We start from the raw sequence: 19096 nt of genomic DNA, 5'->3' as shown, positions 1-19096 counted from the left end.
TCGAAATCTTAGATCTTCTGCATATAATCTTGTTGTCCGATATTCAGATGCAGGAATTTGCACAGGACGTTCATCATATCGTCCACCTTTTCCTGTTGGAAACAACTGCGGGAAACAACGAGCCTCCAAGCTCTCTGCCCATACACTCATGGGACTTCCTGTTGCTTTTTTCATTTGGAACAACTCAATTGTATTACCCATCATCTCTTTGGAATGTAGTGGATGTACACTGTAATGTTCATAGATCTCTTCACATCTGGACATGTCCACTTTTTCAATTTGTCCACTTAATGTTTCACTATCTTCTGCTAAATCTATTTCTTCTTCTCCAACAAACACATTTCTATAGTACTCATTATTTTTAAACAGATACAATGATGCCTTTTGCACTTTTCTAACATCCACTAACTCTTGCCAGATTTTCTTATTCTTAGTAGGAACACCATTAACTAGAATGACTAGTGGCTCATTTTCTGCATGATCTACACCAATAGTTTCAACATTTTTCCTTAAATCTAATGGTAAATACACAACTCTTCCTTTCATTCCTCTTTGCAACTCTGATGGAGGAAATGTACTTGTTTTGGGCTCCATACGAACTATAGCCTGAAACGGGTGAACACATTGTATCAGAATAGACTCATACGTATTTAAATATATCAGCTCTGGAGGAATAGCAACCAACTTTAGATTATTATGAACAGCTCTAGCAGGCCTTTTATTCTCATCTAATTTATTATAACAATATTTGCAAATATGCTGCTCACATCCCAAATCAAAACAATCCTCTACCAACAAATAAGTTGCAAATTCCATCCACTTATCATTATCTTCTATTTCACTTTTTAAATACAGATTGACACCCCTAGTCTGATTTTTATAGTGACTTTGCCGACAACAAATACAAGAAACATTTGGTCTTTCACCTGAAATTACCTTAAACTTTGTGATTTCATCCTCAAATTTTTCTGTAATTATAGGTTCTTCATTGTCTTCAACATTTTGTTCTACTAATATGTCAGTTTCTTCACTCTCTTGCTGAGGCCCAAAGTAACAAAACTCAATATCCTCACAGACCTGCTTCACATCTGAAACTGACCCACGTAAAAGAGCACTGTTCAACTCACTTAACTTTAGTGCTGGACTTTTTGCATAATACAACCTTCTCACTAACTTCCGCATTTGAGTATGATGTACTGCCAGCATTCTGAAATGGTGAAAAACACTTTCACAAACTTTTCTAGAAAGACAAGCCAGAGAATGACCTTGCAAACCAGTATGTTTTCTCACTCTGCAAGGGTCTAGTCCTTGCAACAGCTTAATCTTTTGTTTTACACTTTTTTTAGTATAGACTCGTAAAAAACGACATAATTTTTCAATAGATTCCTGTCGTACACTACAAACACTACTGCAATCCCAAGTGTACACAGGGTTTTTAGCACGTCTCCCTAAAACTTCATCAGCTATCACTTCTTCTGCATTTCTTTCAACCATTTTCTCTTTCTCCATTGGACAACCATCACTAACCTCATAACCTCTACCACTGGTGTCAACTGCATACAATAATTTTTCACTTAGTGAATAACTCTCTTCATTAAAAAAAGTCTCTGAACTAGAACTGTGTTTCCATTCTCCCAAAAAAAATCACAATTATTTTTTTTATTAATAACTATTTTCCTCCTACTTTTGGCCGTCATTACATATATTGGTTTATCTAGTGATCAAATTCTGTTTAACACTAAAATAAACAGTTTCCTTTTTACTTCAAAAGCCTTTTCCACAATGCTTTCAATATGCTTCTTCTTTTTATAAAATAAAGCTCTCTTTTTATATTTCTTCACATCTTTCAGCAAATTATGCACTACTCTCTTGGAAAATATTTTTTTGCGTAATTCCTTATACTGATTTTGTCTTCTTTTACCATACTTTATCTCCTTTGACTGAACATTTGCTTTTTTACTTTTCCTCTTATTCTGATTTTTTTTCTTACTTAAAAAATTCTCTGAACTTGCAGCATTATCTACATTCTGTTTGCTCCTACAAACATTTTAAATAAATTGCTTCATGATCTTACCAGAAGATTTTTTCCTTTTAGCCTCATTATCTTGTTCATTCAATACTTGTGGTTCATGTTTCTTCAAATAATCCTCCTGTCTCTGTTCTTTTCATTTTCTTTTTTTTTCTGGCATAATTTCTCTATTTTAACGTTGAAAAACAGTATCTGCAAAAAACAATTAGAAATAAATGTATATTAATAACTTTCAAATTTACAGTATTCCATTACTGTACAAACACATTTTATATAAAAACTGACTAAGAAACTATAGCCCTGAACCACAAGTGTGACGATGATTAAAACACTACATACATAGTGCATACTAATTTGAAGTAGTTCATGCCCTAAAGCCTACCTCACTAAAATACTACAAGCTCACTGACTGAATGATTACAGTACTAAAAGGAGACACACTGGGTGAGTAACAGGGTGTTTGCTAGAACTGTATGAATACTAACTGGGGAATTGAAGTTGTGAAAGACAACTGTGTAGCTGATTAGAGGACTGAATGCATACTGGATAGGCATTTAAAGCAGTCCATGTGCTAAGGCCTGGCTCACTGCATGAGTACTTGGGTAGTGATTGAATAATTAGACTACAGCAAGGAGACTACCTGGATGAATTTATAAGTGGTAGGCTTTTCGCACAGGGAATGGATTAGTACTTGGTACTGAATGGGTCACTAGAGGAGTGCAAAGGCAGTGACAAGATGTTTGCTGGACTGTATGGATACTGACTAGGGAATTGAAGGTGTGAAAGACAAGTGTCTAGGTGGTTAGAAGACTGCATGCATAGTGGATAGGGGTTTGAAGCAGTCCATGTGCTAAGGCCTGGCTCAGCGCATGAATACTTAGGCACTGAGTGAATGATTAGAGTACTGGAAAGACAGTGTCTTGGTGAATTTATAAGTGTTTGGGTTTTGGCACAGAGAATGGATTACTACATGCTGCTGAATGGGTCACTAGAAGACTGCAAAGGGAGTGACAGGGTGTTTCCTGGAAGTGTACAGATACTGACTAGGGAATTGAAGGTGTGAAAAACAACTGTGTAGGTGGCTAGAGAACTACGTGCATACTGCATAGACATTTGAAGCAGTCTATTTGGTAATGAATGGTTCACAACATAAGTACTTAGAAACTGACTAAATCATCAGACTACTTCTAGGACAGTGCCTGGGTAAAAATTTTAAATTTACAGTTCTGGTGCAGTGAAGACAATACTACATGGTACTGCACTTTAGTGTCAAAGCATGGCTCATTTTATCAATGCATAAGCAAACACTGACTTCTAATGCTACTAAGACTTGACAACATGACACGTTTTAAAACACTTATCTGCCACCAAATACACAATGTTACCAAATGCTTCTCTCACAGTGGTTCCCAAATGCACACAAACTCACAGTGTGATTCTAGACAAGCACCACTTTCCCTAGGAGTTTACCAAAACTCATTCACTACAGTGCAAGTAGGTAAGGGAACTGCACACAATCTACATATTTCACAACTACACTTTACTGTCAATACCTGACTCATTTAATGAAAGCATAAGCCATAACTGTCTTCTTATGCTACCAAAACTTGACAACATGACATGTTTTAAAACAGTTATCTGTCAGCAAATACACAATGTTACCAAACGCTTCTCTCACGGTGGTTCCCAAATGCACACAGACTCACAGTGTGATTCTAGACAAGCACCACTATCCCTAGGAGTTTACCAAAACTCATTCACTACACTGGAAGTGGTAAGGGAACTGCACACAATCTACATATTTCGCAACTGCACTTTACTGTCAATGCCTGACTCATTTAATGAAAGCATAAGCCATAACTTTCTTCTAATGCTACTAAAACTTGACAACATGACATATTTTAAAACAGTTTTCTGTTAGCAAATACACGATGTTACCAAATGCTTCTCTCACAGTGGTTCCCAAATGCACATAGACTCACAGCGTGATTCTAGACAAGCACCACTATCCCTAGGAGTTTACCAAAACTCATTCACTACAGTGGAAGTGGTAAGGGAACTGCACACAATCTACATATTTCACGACTGCACTTTACTGTCAATGCCTGACTCATTTAATGAAAGCATAAGCCATAACTGTCTTCTAATGCTACTAAAACTTGACAACATGACATATTTTAAAACAGTTTTCTGTTAGCAAATACACGATGTTACCAAACGCTTCTCTCACAGTGGTTCCCAAATGCACACTGACTCACAGTGTGATTCTAGACAAACACCACTATCCCTAGGAGTTTACCAAAACTCATTCACTACAGTGGAAGTGGTAAGGGAACTGCACACAATCTACATATTTCACGACTGCACTTTACTGTCAATGCCTCACTCATTGAATGAAAGCATAAGCCATAACTGTCTTCTAATGCTACTAAAACTTGACAACATGACATGTTTTAAAACTGTTATCTGTCAGCAAATAATCGATGTTACCAAACGATTCTCTCACAGTGGTTCCCAAATGCACACAGACTCACAGTGTGATTCTAGACAAGCACCACTATCCCTAGGAGTTTATCAAAACTCATTCACTACAGTGGAAGTGGTAAGGGAACTGCACACAATCTACATATTTCACAACTGCACTTTACTGTCAATGCCTGACTCATTTAATGAAAGCATAAGCCATAACTGTCTTCTAATGCTACTAAAACTTGACAACATGACATATTTTAAAACAGTTTTCTGTTAGCAAATACACGATGTTACCAAATGCTTCTCTCACAGTGGTTCCCAAATGCACATAGACTCACAGCGTGATTCTAGACAAGCACCACTATCCCTAGGAGTTTACCAAAACTCATTCACTACAGTGGAAGTGGTAAGGGAACTGCACACAATCTACATATTTCACGACTGCACTTTACTGTCAATGCCTGACTCATTTAATGAAAGCATAAGCCATAACTGTCTTCTAATGCTACTAAAACTTGACAACATGACATATTTTAAAACAGTTTTCTGTTAGCAAATACACGATGTTACCAAACGCTTCTCTCACAGTGGTTCCCAAATGCACACTGACTCACAGTGTGATTCTAGACAAACACCACTATCCCTAGGAGTTTACCAAAACTCATTCACTACAGTGGAAGTGGTAAGGGAACTGCACACAATCTACATATTTCACGACTGCACTTTACTGTCAATGCCTCACTCATTTAATGAAAGCATAAGCCATAACTGTCTTCTAATGCTACTAAAACTTGACAACATGACATGTTTTAAAACTGTTATCTGTCAGCAAATAATCGATGTTACCAAACGATTCTCTCACAGTGGTTCCCAAATGCACACAGACTCACAGTGTGATTCTAGACAAGCACCACTATCCCTAGGAGTTTATCAAAACTCATTCACTACAGTGGAAGTGGTAAGGGAACTGCACACAATCTACATATTTCACAACTGCACTTTACTGTCAATGCCTGACTCATTTAATGAAAGCATAAGCCATAACTGTCTTCTAATGCTACTAAAACTTGACAACATGACATGTTTTAAAACAGTTATCTGTCAGCAAATACACGATGTTACCAAACGCTTCTCTCACAGTGGTTCCCAAATGCACACAGACTCACAGTGTGATTCTAGACAAGCACCACTATCCCTAGGAGTTTACCAAAACTCATTCACTGCAGTGGAAGTGGTAAGGAAACTGCACACAATCTACATATTTCACGACTGCACTTTAGTGTCAATGCGTGACTCATTTAATCAACGCATAAGCAAAGACTGGCTTCTAATGCTACTAAAACTTGACAACATGACAGGTTTTAAAACAGTTATCTGTCAGCAAATACACGATGTTACCAAACACTTCTCTCACAGTGGTTCCCAAATGCACACAGACTCACAGTGTAATTCTAGACAAGCACCACTATCCCTAGGAGTTTACCAACACTCATGCACTACAGCTTAAGTGGTAAGGGAACTGCACACAATCTACATATTTCACGACTGCACTTTAGTGTCAATGCCTGACTCATTTAATCAAAGCATAAGCAATGACTGGCTTCTAATGCTACTAAAACTTGACAACATAACAGGATTTAAAATAGTTATCTGTCAGCAAATACATGATGTTACCAAATGCTTCTCTCACATTATTTCCCAAATGCACACCGACTCACAGTGTGATTCCAGACAACAACCACTATCCCTACGAGTTTACCAAACCTTATTTACTACTATGGAAGTGGTAAGGGAACTGCACACAATGTGCATATTTCAAAAGTGCACTTTTGTGTCAAAGCCTGACTCATTTAATCAACGCATAAGCAAAGACTGCCTTCTAATGCTACTAAAACTTGACAACATGACAGGTTTTAAAAGAGCTATCTGTCAGCAAATACAAGATGTTACTAAATGCTTCTCTCTCAGTGGTTCCCAAATGCACACAGGCGCTCTGTGTGATTCTAGACAAACAACACTATCCCTTGCACTATACCAAAACACATTTCTTCATCTAGAAGGAGTACTACATTTTACTGCAGAAACATAACTCATTTCACAAATTCATAAACAATGACTGGTTTTTAGTTCTACCAAAATATAAAAACTGCATAGTTATCTGTCTACAAACACATGAAAAAAACAAATCCTTATCACACAATGATTTCTACATTCACACACACTGTCAATAAGTTTGTAGAGAAAAAAAAGAAAGTACTCCCTACACTTTAGCAGAAGAAATACATTCTGATTAAAACAAAAATAGTCTAAACATACATCCCCTCACAATTAAATATCTTACCTTTCAAGATGTTTTGTAGATTAAGAAGTATATCAGTCACACACCAGATATCAGTCACACACCAGATTTTCTTATACAGAATCTCTGCACTGTGCACCTGTCAGCAGAACCAAAGAATGTTTCCCTCTCATTTTCCACACATATACATGTAAACATCAAATCACATTTCTTCCCACATAAATTCAAAAGCAAACACACATTTCTATTGGTTAAATATTTCAACCCTTTCCAAATGACATAAACTTCAACCCTTCCCCCAATCTGCCTTCTGCCCGTTACCATAGAAACAGGTCTTGGAACACTGTACTGAGCACACAGGTCACAAGTTCAGCACACACAATGTTGCTAATCAAAACAGCAAGTGTGCTTGACTTCTCAACATATCAGCTTATCATATATAATGTTCCTTACAATCAGTTTTTGTTAACCAATAAGAATAATGCGTTTAAAAAACAGAAATATGCACCCTACCTTTCAGTGTAGAAGGTTGTCAAACAACCAATGATTTTTTAGCCACCATTTTAGAAACATCTTACTTTCCAAACTGCCATTTCATTTACAGAGACCATCAGAGTGTATCCAGACCTCCTTACAAGATGCTTACAGTGTGGATTGTGGACACAGCTACGTTTTATGGAGCCAAAGGTATGCAGAAAACAAAGGCATTCACAAAGACCTAGGTTTGCCAAATGTAGACATTAAATGGATTGGACAGAGAGGGTTAAAGGGGCACCAATTGATGCCATTGGTGAAATCCTTCATGCAAATCCAACACCCTGACCTCATAATAGTGCACTGTGGTGGCAATGACTTAGGCACTTTGACTGGGGTAGGTCTGGAAATGCTTATGAAGGACACCTTTGCAGAACTGATTTCACTTTTCCCTAAAACTGCCTTTGTGTATTCTAACATATGCCAAAGGCAGAAATGGAACTGGTCTGATCATTTTTGTCCACAGATTGAGAAAGCTAGGAAACATGTGAATAAATCTGTTTCTGCTTTTCTCCGAGACTACAGAATGGGGACCATTTACAATAACAATCTGCGCTTTCATATGCAAGAGATGTATAGGAGAGATGGATTACACTTTACTGATGAAGGAAACAGAGTCTTCCTCAACAACTTTAGACTCTGTATAGGTACTTACTTATAAGTACCAAAAACTCTCAATGAACACAACGGCTCTTTTTAGAGCCACTCAAGACCAAAACACTTAAGCTTAATCTTTATCTCCCAACAATTTCATTTTTTTCCCCTTGGATCCGCAAACCCACCGCGAGAGAATCCGTGCATCCAACGCATTTTGCCGTTCAAAAAAAAAAAAAAAAAGGGGGGCCCCAGGGGGTCAGCACCTCTAGAGGGTCAGAGTATTTCCACTCTGCCCCCTTTATATGTTTTACACACTTTTTCCCCTTGCTTCTTCAGCCTCGCTTCTACCGAGGCAGAAAATGGCCGCCAACAGTTCCTGGTTTTGAATGTAGAGAGACACTCGACAGCCAATTAGCATTCAGCGCGCGATCGGGAGGGTGCGCACTCGGTTCGGGGAGGGTGCGCGTACGGTGCGTGTACGGTCCGCGGATCCTCCGCCGCCATAGATATTTATGTACTTTTAACTCTAATTTTCTCAGGAACTACTGAACGGATTCACACCATATATGCAAAAGGCACAAGTCCGAACTGAGGACTACCTCTTTGTCAAATTTGGTGTCATTCCGTTCAGCGGTTCGGGCTGTAGCTGCGACAACACATCCTATGGGAAATTACATGGGGAAAACGTGTTTTGGGACCCCCCTTTCTTCTCGGCCTCTGCTTGACGAATCATCGCAAAACTTTCAGGGTAGGAGCGGAGCGGAGCTGGCCAAAAGTTTGGAAAATTCTGTGAAGATTCGTCAATCGGCCCCAAAGATATTCCCAATAGAATGTTGCGGATTTCCTATGGAAAATAGGTCCTAACTATCGCCAGTAGATTATATATATATATATATATATATATATATGCTCGATATTCTTTTCACCACCTTCCCAATCTCACGGAGCTTCGGTGAAGGATCACAGCACCACGGCCGGCAATTAAATCCAAAGTGCTTTATTCAACACAAGGTGACATAGACTGTAAGGACGGTCTATGCGTTTCGGCTCCCAGCCTTCCACTGGACCATTTGAGATGTCATCAGTGATGTCACTGACCATTTCATGAGTGATGTAATTTGTGACATCATCACCAGTGCATTGCGGGCGCGCGAGTTATAGTTAGCTCAACTAACTATAACAGGCGAATTTCTCTGGTTTTATATGAGTCAAATGTCCAACTAACTATAACGTCCCTGAAACCTATGGTTTTTTCAGTGAATTTCTAAGGTTCTTTAAATGCTAATTCCTAACTATAACGTCTGTAAAACCTATGGTTTTTTCAGTGAATTTCAAAGGTTTTTTAAATATTAATTTCATATTTTAATATTTATAAAACCTATTTATTTATTTATTTTTTTAGTAATATTTTGGAACTCCATTATCCTTTTTTTTTTATTTGAAAAATGATGTAATTTTTTATATCTTCAAAATAAGTATGTATATATATATTTTTTTTTTAGAAAACCAGAATCCCGTACCGGTAGTGTACCAAGCTCCATCACCACGCGAATCCTATCCACGATATTGCGAAACCCGTTAAGGATGCGCATTTCGTATCTGACGGCTTCGTAGCACCGTTTCCTGCCTAACATCATATACGTATAATGTCACGCCAGCTCCTAGTTTGGTATGCGACGGCTGCGCGTTACGTCATTTACGTATAGGGTTGCGCCGGCTGCGCGTTCCGTATGCGACAAGTGCACGCTGCCAGGCCCTGTGTTACATCATAGACATATGGTATCGCGCCGGGTACGTCATTCCCTTATTTATTTTTTTGTGTCTCAAAACTATATCTAAATAAGTTTTAAGTGTATATGAGAGCAAGCGATAATCTAAAATATTTTCCACATTTATATATTTCTACCTGTAATAAACTTATGATAAATATATTTTCTCAAAATTGCGTGGGGTGTGGCCTCCTTGCGCACTCGGTGCGCACTTGCCATGTGACCTTAAAAAAAAGCTTTTGATTGGTTCATATCATTTCCCATTGTAACAGTTGGAGGACCCCACCCATTTTAGTCATTCTCTCTACACCGTTTGATGAGACACCTGTTCTGCTTACAGAGCATTTTTGAAAACTTTTTTGCTGTGTACACATATCTTATAGTACACACAACATGCAACGATCATCTTGATCAATAATCATGCTCTGTACAGTAGCCTTGTGGAAATATGGATTTTTCTGGTCAGTTATGTCCCCTATCTTGGACCCCAACGGTTCTATGTGCATGTTACAAGTACATGTATATCCCCTCCAGTTCCAGTCATGAAGACGCAAACACATGTGCGTCCACCGTCAACATGTCCTCTGTCAGATCCGCCATGAATAGGCCAGATATTCCATTCCTAAGTATGAAAGGCCACCGGCTTTATATGGTTCACTTATGCCATTTTACAGTCCAGGCAAGTAGGCCCTGATTCTGTCATCAAACTCTTCTTGCCTTCTGCCTCTGAAAGCTCCAGTCTGAGCCTGCATCTGTGACCATGAACTTTGTCTCATTCTCTGCGCGGCTCACGAAGCCTGACATCAGCCTATTCTCTGCCAAGAACTGTATTTCACCTTCGAATTATCTGCTTCCCCCTCAGCCGATGCATTCCTGCCTAGTAGTTTAAGTAAACATTCTTCCAGTTGCCAAGCAAAAGGCCCGGCTTCTCTGTCCTCATGCAAGTAATTCATAGCCCTGTTACCATGGAATATTCCTACCCCCTCGCATTTAGTGTAGACACTTAGACGCTTGTACACGCACGCACAGTCAGTATAGAATAGATTCTGTCCGAGAGTCCTTCTTTTGTGGATAACATAGTTCTTTAAACATAGGATGTTAGATATGATTTGGGATTAGGTTGACTTGACCCCCCAGACTTCTTGTCTCCACATGTAGAGCTAAATGTCAAGTCCCCTTCACCCCCTAGTTACACGTCAATTACACGTCATGTTGCTGCGCGCGCATCTATGCCAAGTATTATCTTATAGATCCACCTATATGTGACATCATAACCAATTATGTTCCTTTTTACTCCTTATTACACCCATTTTTTGGTTACGCAGATAAATCGTCATTTTCCTTATCAATTGTTACGCCTATTGCATTCGCTTCATTGTAATGTATGATCTATAAAAGTCATTTCATGTCAATAATGTATGTACTTCACTTCCTGAACCTCCGTGGTGATGGAACTTGGAGCAACCGATTATAATCGATTATTGGAATAAAGCCCATTCCGAACCTCTAATACCACGGATTCTGCCTCTCATTTTACTGAGCTGTTTTATTATGTTTCCGTATCAAATTAAGTCCCGGTAAAGGAAAATTATTTACCACATGAATGGCGCCCGAACAGGGACACTTTCTCATCTCACGCGCCGGCGGTGAGTTGCAGGCCCGGTCTCCTGCCACAGCTGGACGGACAATAACGCGTACCAGCAGGATTTCCTGTATCTCCCTCCGGTCAAGCGGGGGCGACTGAGGCTGCGATCAACACCCAGACGAGGCGGTGAGAAGTGCGAAGTATCCCGACCAGAGCCTAGCTGAGAGAGCAAGATCCGAGGTATACAGAGGCCCACCAGTTCGAAGTCAAGTCCAGTTTCCGACGAGTCGAGTCCAGTCCAGTCCGGTCCAAGTCCGGTTTCCGAGGCCTTCCGTTTCCGAAGCTACCCGGTGAGTACCATTACTGGGGAGGCATTTCTGACGTGCACATAGGTTGTGCCGGTCAAGACGGGTTTGGGTACACAAATCCGGTCTGCACTGTTTTAGCAGTGTATATGTACTGTTTAGCAGTATATCAAGTATTCCGAAGTATCTAGTTATTGTCAAAAATTATGCTTGGTGATTAGTTATGCAGACGATCATCATTGTTGGTTATTTTAAAGGTTAAAAAAAATGTTTAATGTTTAAATGTTTAATGTGTTTAAACGTCCTGCATATTGTGGTATGACTGGTTGTTCATTATTGTGCTTTTGTACTAAGTGTGTTCAAGATTAAGTATCAGATCAGTTCTCAATATGCCGCTCTTTTCGAAACTAAGACAGATCACTACAAGAAAAGGGGTACTCGAAGAAGCCGTTCCTATTCCTCCTAGGGACACTCCAGGGTACTTCATGTATCACAAACATGGCTTAGACGCTATATTATTTCTTGATTTATGGGTAGACTACACCAAGGGATTACCAGAAAGTCAGAGGTGGCCCGCAGCGGGAACCTGGGATGCGGAGTGCATCATGAAAGTCGAGGAAGAGTTATGGAAAAGGAAGGTCAGACAGTCACAGAAAGACGCCGTTGAGTTATGGCGTAAAGAATCTCATAGACGCACAGAAAAAGCACGTAGACAGGAAGAAAAGAATAAAGAGAATTCCAATAAAATTCAAGAAAATCTATCAATTGAGGAAGGTATCCGAGTAAAATCAGAACAAGTAGATAGGCAAAGAAATGCCCTTATGAATGGTATGTATCCCCTCCTGGCCGAAGGATTACCTAAGGCTACTCCAGAAAAACCGAAAGACTTGCCGCCCCCATTATTCCCAATAAAGGTACATCCTAAGGGGCATCCTAGAACCGCAGAAGATGTTTTTCTTTCTTCATATTTAGGTGACGCAGCTCCCGAGTATGCTAATTCCGCCCCACATAGACCGCATACCAGGGAGATCCAACGCCAAGATCCAGTACCCGTATCCCTACAGCAACAAATCGAGTCACAAGTTCCGGCAAGCACATCTGTTTCTGCATCCGCTCCTACAGCTACTTCTATAGCTGTGTCACGTTCGACGAATCCTTTCACACCCGACACCCCAGATGGGGCCACGGGAGGTGCTAGTAACATTTTTTCTACGCCACCCAGAATAAATAAACTTACTTTTCAAGAGTCAGCACATTCACGTACACCCAAACTCATAAGTGCCCGTACGCTGAAGGAACTTCTTATAGATTGCAGATATGACCCTGTGCCCGGTAAAGAGGACGAAATGACCCTGGCATCATTGCGTATCAGACGAGCCGCAGTGTATTTAGGGAAGTTACCAGGAATGACTGCGCATCTAGATAAAATATATCATTTTGTCCAAACAGGGCGAGATCCAGAATGTATTAACAGAGCTATGGAATACCAGAAAGTAGAGATACAGGGGGAACTGTTACGTTTCCTCATAAATTGTGTGATCAGAAATCAAGACCGACCGGGGGTAGACCCGGAAGCAATGCAAATTCTTACCAGATGGAGCCAGAATATATCAGAAGGTAGACATGATAAGCAAAATTGTATAATAGCCATGTGCCGAAAGATCCGTAAAGAAATAGAACGCCTACACGAAGAGAGATTAGAGGTAGACGAGTTCGAACAAAGCGAGGAAGAAGGGTCAGGACTGCCCGGGAGACAGTCGGACACCATAGCCTATGTAGGTAGAGGAAGATCTTGTAATAGTAATAGATGTCTTACTGACTCGATACGTCCGATATGTCCAGATAATAACAGGAATTTCCAAATACCTATAATTAATATAAGGTCTAACGAGCATTCGTTCCAAACCGCCGACAAACTACTCCGAGAACGAAGGGGTTATCATTTTCTCGATTCTATGGATGAACAAGATTTAGCCAGGGCAGCTGTCCATTGGGTGGACAGTCCCGGAAAATATAGTGATGATACAGTAGCACGCACATTTTTGAATCTCACCCCAGATGAACAGAGGTTAGCTGGGATTTATATGATTCAACAACTCATTATACTATATCGGAGTCAGCGTTCGGACCCTGGTCCCTTACCTGACATATTGACTGAATTGCTTATGAATAAATGGAGAGGTGCAGGTACTAAATTAATTAAAGAAATTCTAGAATCAAGAAAGCAATATATTCTTTTTGTATGTTCAGAACATGTTTCATTACCCATTAAGGAAAGGACCACGTATCACATGGATAGACAGAATCCTTTACGAGAAGTGCACCCAATAAAAGGCGAGGACAACGAGTTTAAACGCGTATTTGTATATACGCCCATATCAAAAATAGAATTGTTAGAAATGAAGAAAGTGGTACCCAGTCATGACAAAGATCCAGCGGGTTTTCACCGAGAAATTAAAGACATGTTACTCATGGGAGAGTATACCTATCCCGACATTATGACAATATTAAAGGTATTGATGCCTGCTGGTATTTATGAGAAACTCAAGGAAAAAGAGTGGGAGGTAGGAGACCAAAAGATAGAATGGTCAGTGTTAGAAGCGGAAGAAAAGGCCCGAACTGCAGGAGCAGGACTTGGGGATAAAACTAAAGCACTACCAGGTTTATTAGTACAGGTACTGCCACGTTTATTAACTACGAAAAAGGAAGATTGGGGTACAATTTCAGCCTGTAAACAGAAGCAAGATGAAGACACTAGTGATTACTATGCCTGATTTGAAAAATGTTTTGGTATAAATAGTGGCATAAAAGCAAGTAGCGAATCATACCCACATCTGTTTGTAACAAAATTAGTAGAAAATGCCCTGCCCCCAGTAAAGAATAGAGTATTAAAATTCGAGAGTACCTGGCAAGGTAACACTCCATCACAAATGTTACAAATGTTACAGTACCATCACAATAGAATTAGAGAGGAACAAGAACATGAACACAGACGCATGAAAGACACGAAAATGAAAATGCTAGTTTCCCAGACAGTTCCAGCTGAAGGACATAAAAAGGGTATGACACATTCCGATTCAGCAGGACCTGTAAAAGGGACATGTAATTATTGTAAAAAGCCAGGTCATTACGTACACGATTGTCCAGTTTTAAAACATAATATCGCCATAGGTAAAACACAAGAAAGACCACGGCCACTTAGACAAGATCAGAATGAACAAGGAGCTCTTCAGCATGCCCAGGCCATGCCAGCCGCACAACAGCCAATACAGTTTGTGCCAGCTGCACCAGCGTTGCCTGTTGCTGCCACACAGACAACAACACGACAAATGTATCAGACCGCACAGTATGAATATCCTGAGTATCAGCGTTACGCATGAACTAGCCTTGAGAGGGAAGTTGACTTACCCCTTATTGAAATACCTGTAGATCAAGAAGGACCTTATGTACATAGTGAATTATTAGGCCAAGATAGAAAATTTTTACTCGATACAGGGGCAAGTCGAACAACTATAAAACGTAGTGAAGTTCCAGGGGCACCCCTCTCAGGCTCACAGAATATTTCCCTTGGTTTTTCAGGAAAACCTATTGTTAATGAAGTATCACAGCCTCTCCCACTTACGATAGGACCTCTGACCCGAACTACAGATTTATTGCTTACTAAATCATGTCCAGAAAACTTGCTAGGAATAAAAACATTGAAAGCTCTAGGAGCCATAATATGTTGTTCTCCGGAAGGAGTAAGGTTGTTTTTACGTGATTTTAAAGGTCACTATGTGTCTAGAGACATGGATCCCCGACTGCAGACTTTACCTACACATCTATGGGCACAAGGCCCTACTGATGTTGGATGTATGAATATTACACCATATCGAGTCACATTAAAGGCAGGAGTGGTGCTACCACGAATGCGACAATACAAGTTACCACCAGATGCTGTAGTGGCTTTACTACAAATCATTGACGAACTTATTACCCAAGGAGTGGTTGTGGAAACAGACTCCAATGTATGTAATTCACCGATAATTCCGATTCTTAAACGAACAGATCCAAAGGCCCCGCCAGTCTATCGATTGGTTATTGATCTGCGCGAGTTAAACAAATGCATTGTGCCACAATTCCCTGTGGTCCCAGATATCTCGTCATTACTGACAGCTATTGATTCCGAAGCAACATTCTTTACTGTAATTGATCTCAAGAATGCTTTTTTCAGCGTCCCAATAGATCCGGAAAGCCAATATTTGTTCGGATTTAGTTTAAATGGACGTAGCTTTAAATTCACACGCGCACCTCAAGGATTTACAGAAAGCCCCAGCATCTATAGCCAAGCACTGAAACGAGAACTAGACAGTATCCACATGCCAGTTAACACTGCTCTGCTCCAATACGTCGATGATCTGCTGATCACCGCAAGAAGCGAACCGGAATGTGAAAAAGCATCACTGACAGTTTTACAATTTCTAGCCGAAAAGGGGCACAAGGTGTCCCCTTCTAAGCTGCAATTCTGTGTCCAGCGAGTTATTTATCTTGGACACTCGCTGTCCAAGGAGGGAAGGCAGCTTACACCCGACCGCATTCAGTTAATAGCTAACATGCCAATACCCAAGACGCAAAAGGAGGTGCGGGCTTTCATAGGCCTCACTTCATATTGTAGGCAGTGGATCCCTCAGTATGCATTTCTAGCAAAACCACTCATTCAGTTGACAACACAGGAGGCAGCCACATCGACTGTTCTCCCTTGGACTCAGGAACATACACAAGCTTTTGAAAGCCTAAAGAAAGCTTTATGTCAAGCACCTGTCTTAGCAACACCATGTTACAGAAAACAGTTTACACTCTTTGTTACAGAACGCGAAGGTACTGCTTTGTCAGTACTCACACAGGAACAAGCAGGAGCACACAAACCATGTGCTTATTTTTCTAGTACATTAGATCCTGTAGCTCAGGCTTTGCCTGCATGCCTGAAATCAGTAGCAGCGACAGCTTTAGCAATCAGACAAAGCGATGCCATAGTGTTAGGACATCCATTGACAGTTCAAGTACCACACGCAGTAGAGGTTCTTGTAAATAGAACGCAAACACAACACTTGACTATAGCACGACTTACAGGGTATGAACTTACATTGTTTCAGCCACATATAGAAATCAGACGCTGTAACACATTGAATCCTGCCACACTTTTGCCAGTAACCGGAACAGACCCACTAGCTCATGACTGTATTGAAGTTATTACTATAACGACAAAACCCAGACAAGACTTAACCGATGTCCCATTGTCAGATCCAGACCTGACATTGTATGTAGATGGTTCATGTATGAGAACAAGTACAGGAGAGTTAGTGGCCGCTTACGCAGTCACAACAGATACTGAAGTCATTGAAACTAATCGTATAAATACTTTGTCAGCTCAAGCCGCAGAGCTCATCGCTCTGACACAAGCCTGTATTCAAGCCACGAATAAAAAAGTCAACATATACACTGATTCACGTTATGCATTCGGAGTTGTGCATGACTTCGGCGTGCTGTGGCGAGAGAGAGGTTATTTAACTTCCCACGGTGCCCACATTCAGCACGGACCCCTCATTCATGCTTTATTAGATGCAATACATCGACCCACTGCAATATCAATTATGAAATGTAAGGCTCATACGAAGGTTACTGATATCATTTCCCAAGGCAATGATCTAGCCGACAGAACAGCTAAACAGACTGCTCAAACTCAAACCCCCGACATGACAAAGACAATAGTCCCGATGCCGACACATTGTATGACAGTTAAAGATCCTACTCTTGACGTAATTGACATACAGACACATGCTACACCAGACGAAATAAAGAAATGGACTGAATTAGGAGGGATCCAAACGGACCAAGGATGGATGATGAAGGAAAAGTCTGTGTGGTTCCTTCCTGATTCAATGGTCCAAGTTATAATTAACACTACACATAGTCCAGCACATCTCGGAGAAAAAGCTATGCTAGACAGCATTCAACACATTTGGTTCAATAAACATTTGCGAGCAGCAGCCAAACAAAAGGTCCGTACCTGTATGATCTGTTGTCAGTTTAACCCAGGAAAAAGCGTTCCCGTAGAACAGGGTGGATTTCATCCTCCTGATCACCCTTTTGAAGTGCTCCAGATGGATTATATCCAGATGGAACGATGTCGAGGATTCAAATATGTTCTCGTAGTTGTCTGCGCTCTGTCCCGTTGGACGGAGGCATACCCGGTTTCAGATTACACTGCCCCGACTACTGCCAAACAGTTGGTTCGAGAATTCTTCCCACGATACGGTTTACCACGTGTTGTCTACTCAGATAACGGCCAGCCGTTCTCATCCGAATTAATGAAACATGTTTCACTTCTGTTAGGATATCAGTGGAAATTCCACTGTGTCCGACACCCCGAGGCAGCAGGTCTCGTAGAAAGACATAATCAGATACTGAAAATCAGATTGTCCAAAATATGCAGAGAGAAAGGTGTCGACTGGATAGTAGCGTTACCAGTTGCACTCTTTTACATGAGAATGGTAGCACACTCTCGAACAGGGCTATCCCCGTATGAGGTGATCTTTGGCAGACCACCAAATATGTGGGGGACGCCTATACCACGCAAAATAACTGATGTTGACTGTAATATGCTGACAGATTACTTGGCTTCCTTGATGTCTGCACTACAATCTTGTCGTTCACAGGTAGCTGCAGCCTTTCCCGACAACACTGAGGTGAAACCCCATGACGTAGTTCCGGGTGATCTCGTATTTGTGAGAAATTTCGACCGAAAGACTCAGCTGGAGCCCAGGTGGAAGACACCCAAGTTGGTTCTGCTCACTACAAGGACAGCCGTGAAGATCGAGGGCCGCAAGGGCTGGATTCATTCAAGTCATATCAAGAAATTTCATGGACTATCCTCGGATATAGACATTGTGCCCTGCACTCCCTCACAGACTGATTCAAAACTTCCTTTGGTTGAAAAGACTAAAACCGAACTCTATAAAGTAAAATTGAGGCCTAGAACGTCAGACAATTTGATTGTTTAAGTCCTCTCCAAGGTGAAGCGGTTGAATTTGTCTCTGACATGTATCCTCTAGACCTGAATCATGGACAGTCGCGAAAAATGATGAAACGACAGGCGTATTGTAAATCACTGCGTAGCCATTGCATAGTGACATTAATAATCTTGTTTTCCTTAAGTCTTTTAATAATTACTGCAAGTATATTGTTGCACATATATTACCCTATTGCCAGAAACGTTTACAATGTTACCGCAGAACATTCTTTTAGTGACCTACCGCCGCATGAATTGTCTTATAGACTTGCGCTGCGCAATAACACTTTCATTAGTATGTTACATCATTCCCATCAGACTAGTAATGCCACCAATTGTTGGGTGTGTGGCCGGCTCCCTCCCTATCAGAATTATGAAGGAGTCCTGCCTTTCTTTCCACATCCATTTACACATAATGGCTCCTGTGGAGCATGGTTTAGTTTAATCAATTCCATAGA

This window comes from Triturus cristatus, chromosome 7 (genome assembly GCF_964204655.1).
Source record: "Triturus cristatus chromosome 7, aTriCri1.1, whole genome shotgun sequence".
Lineage (NCBI taxonomy): Eukaryota > Metazoa > Chordata > Amphibia > Caudata > Salamandridae > Triturus > Triturus cristatus.
Note: the sequence above shows the minus strand (reverse complement) of the source record.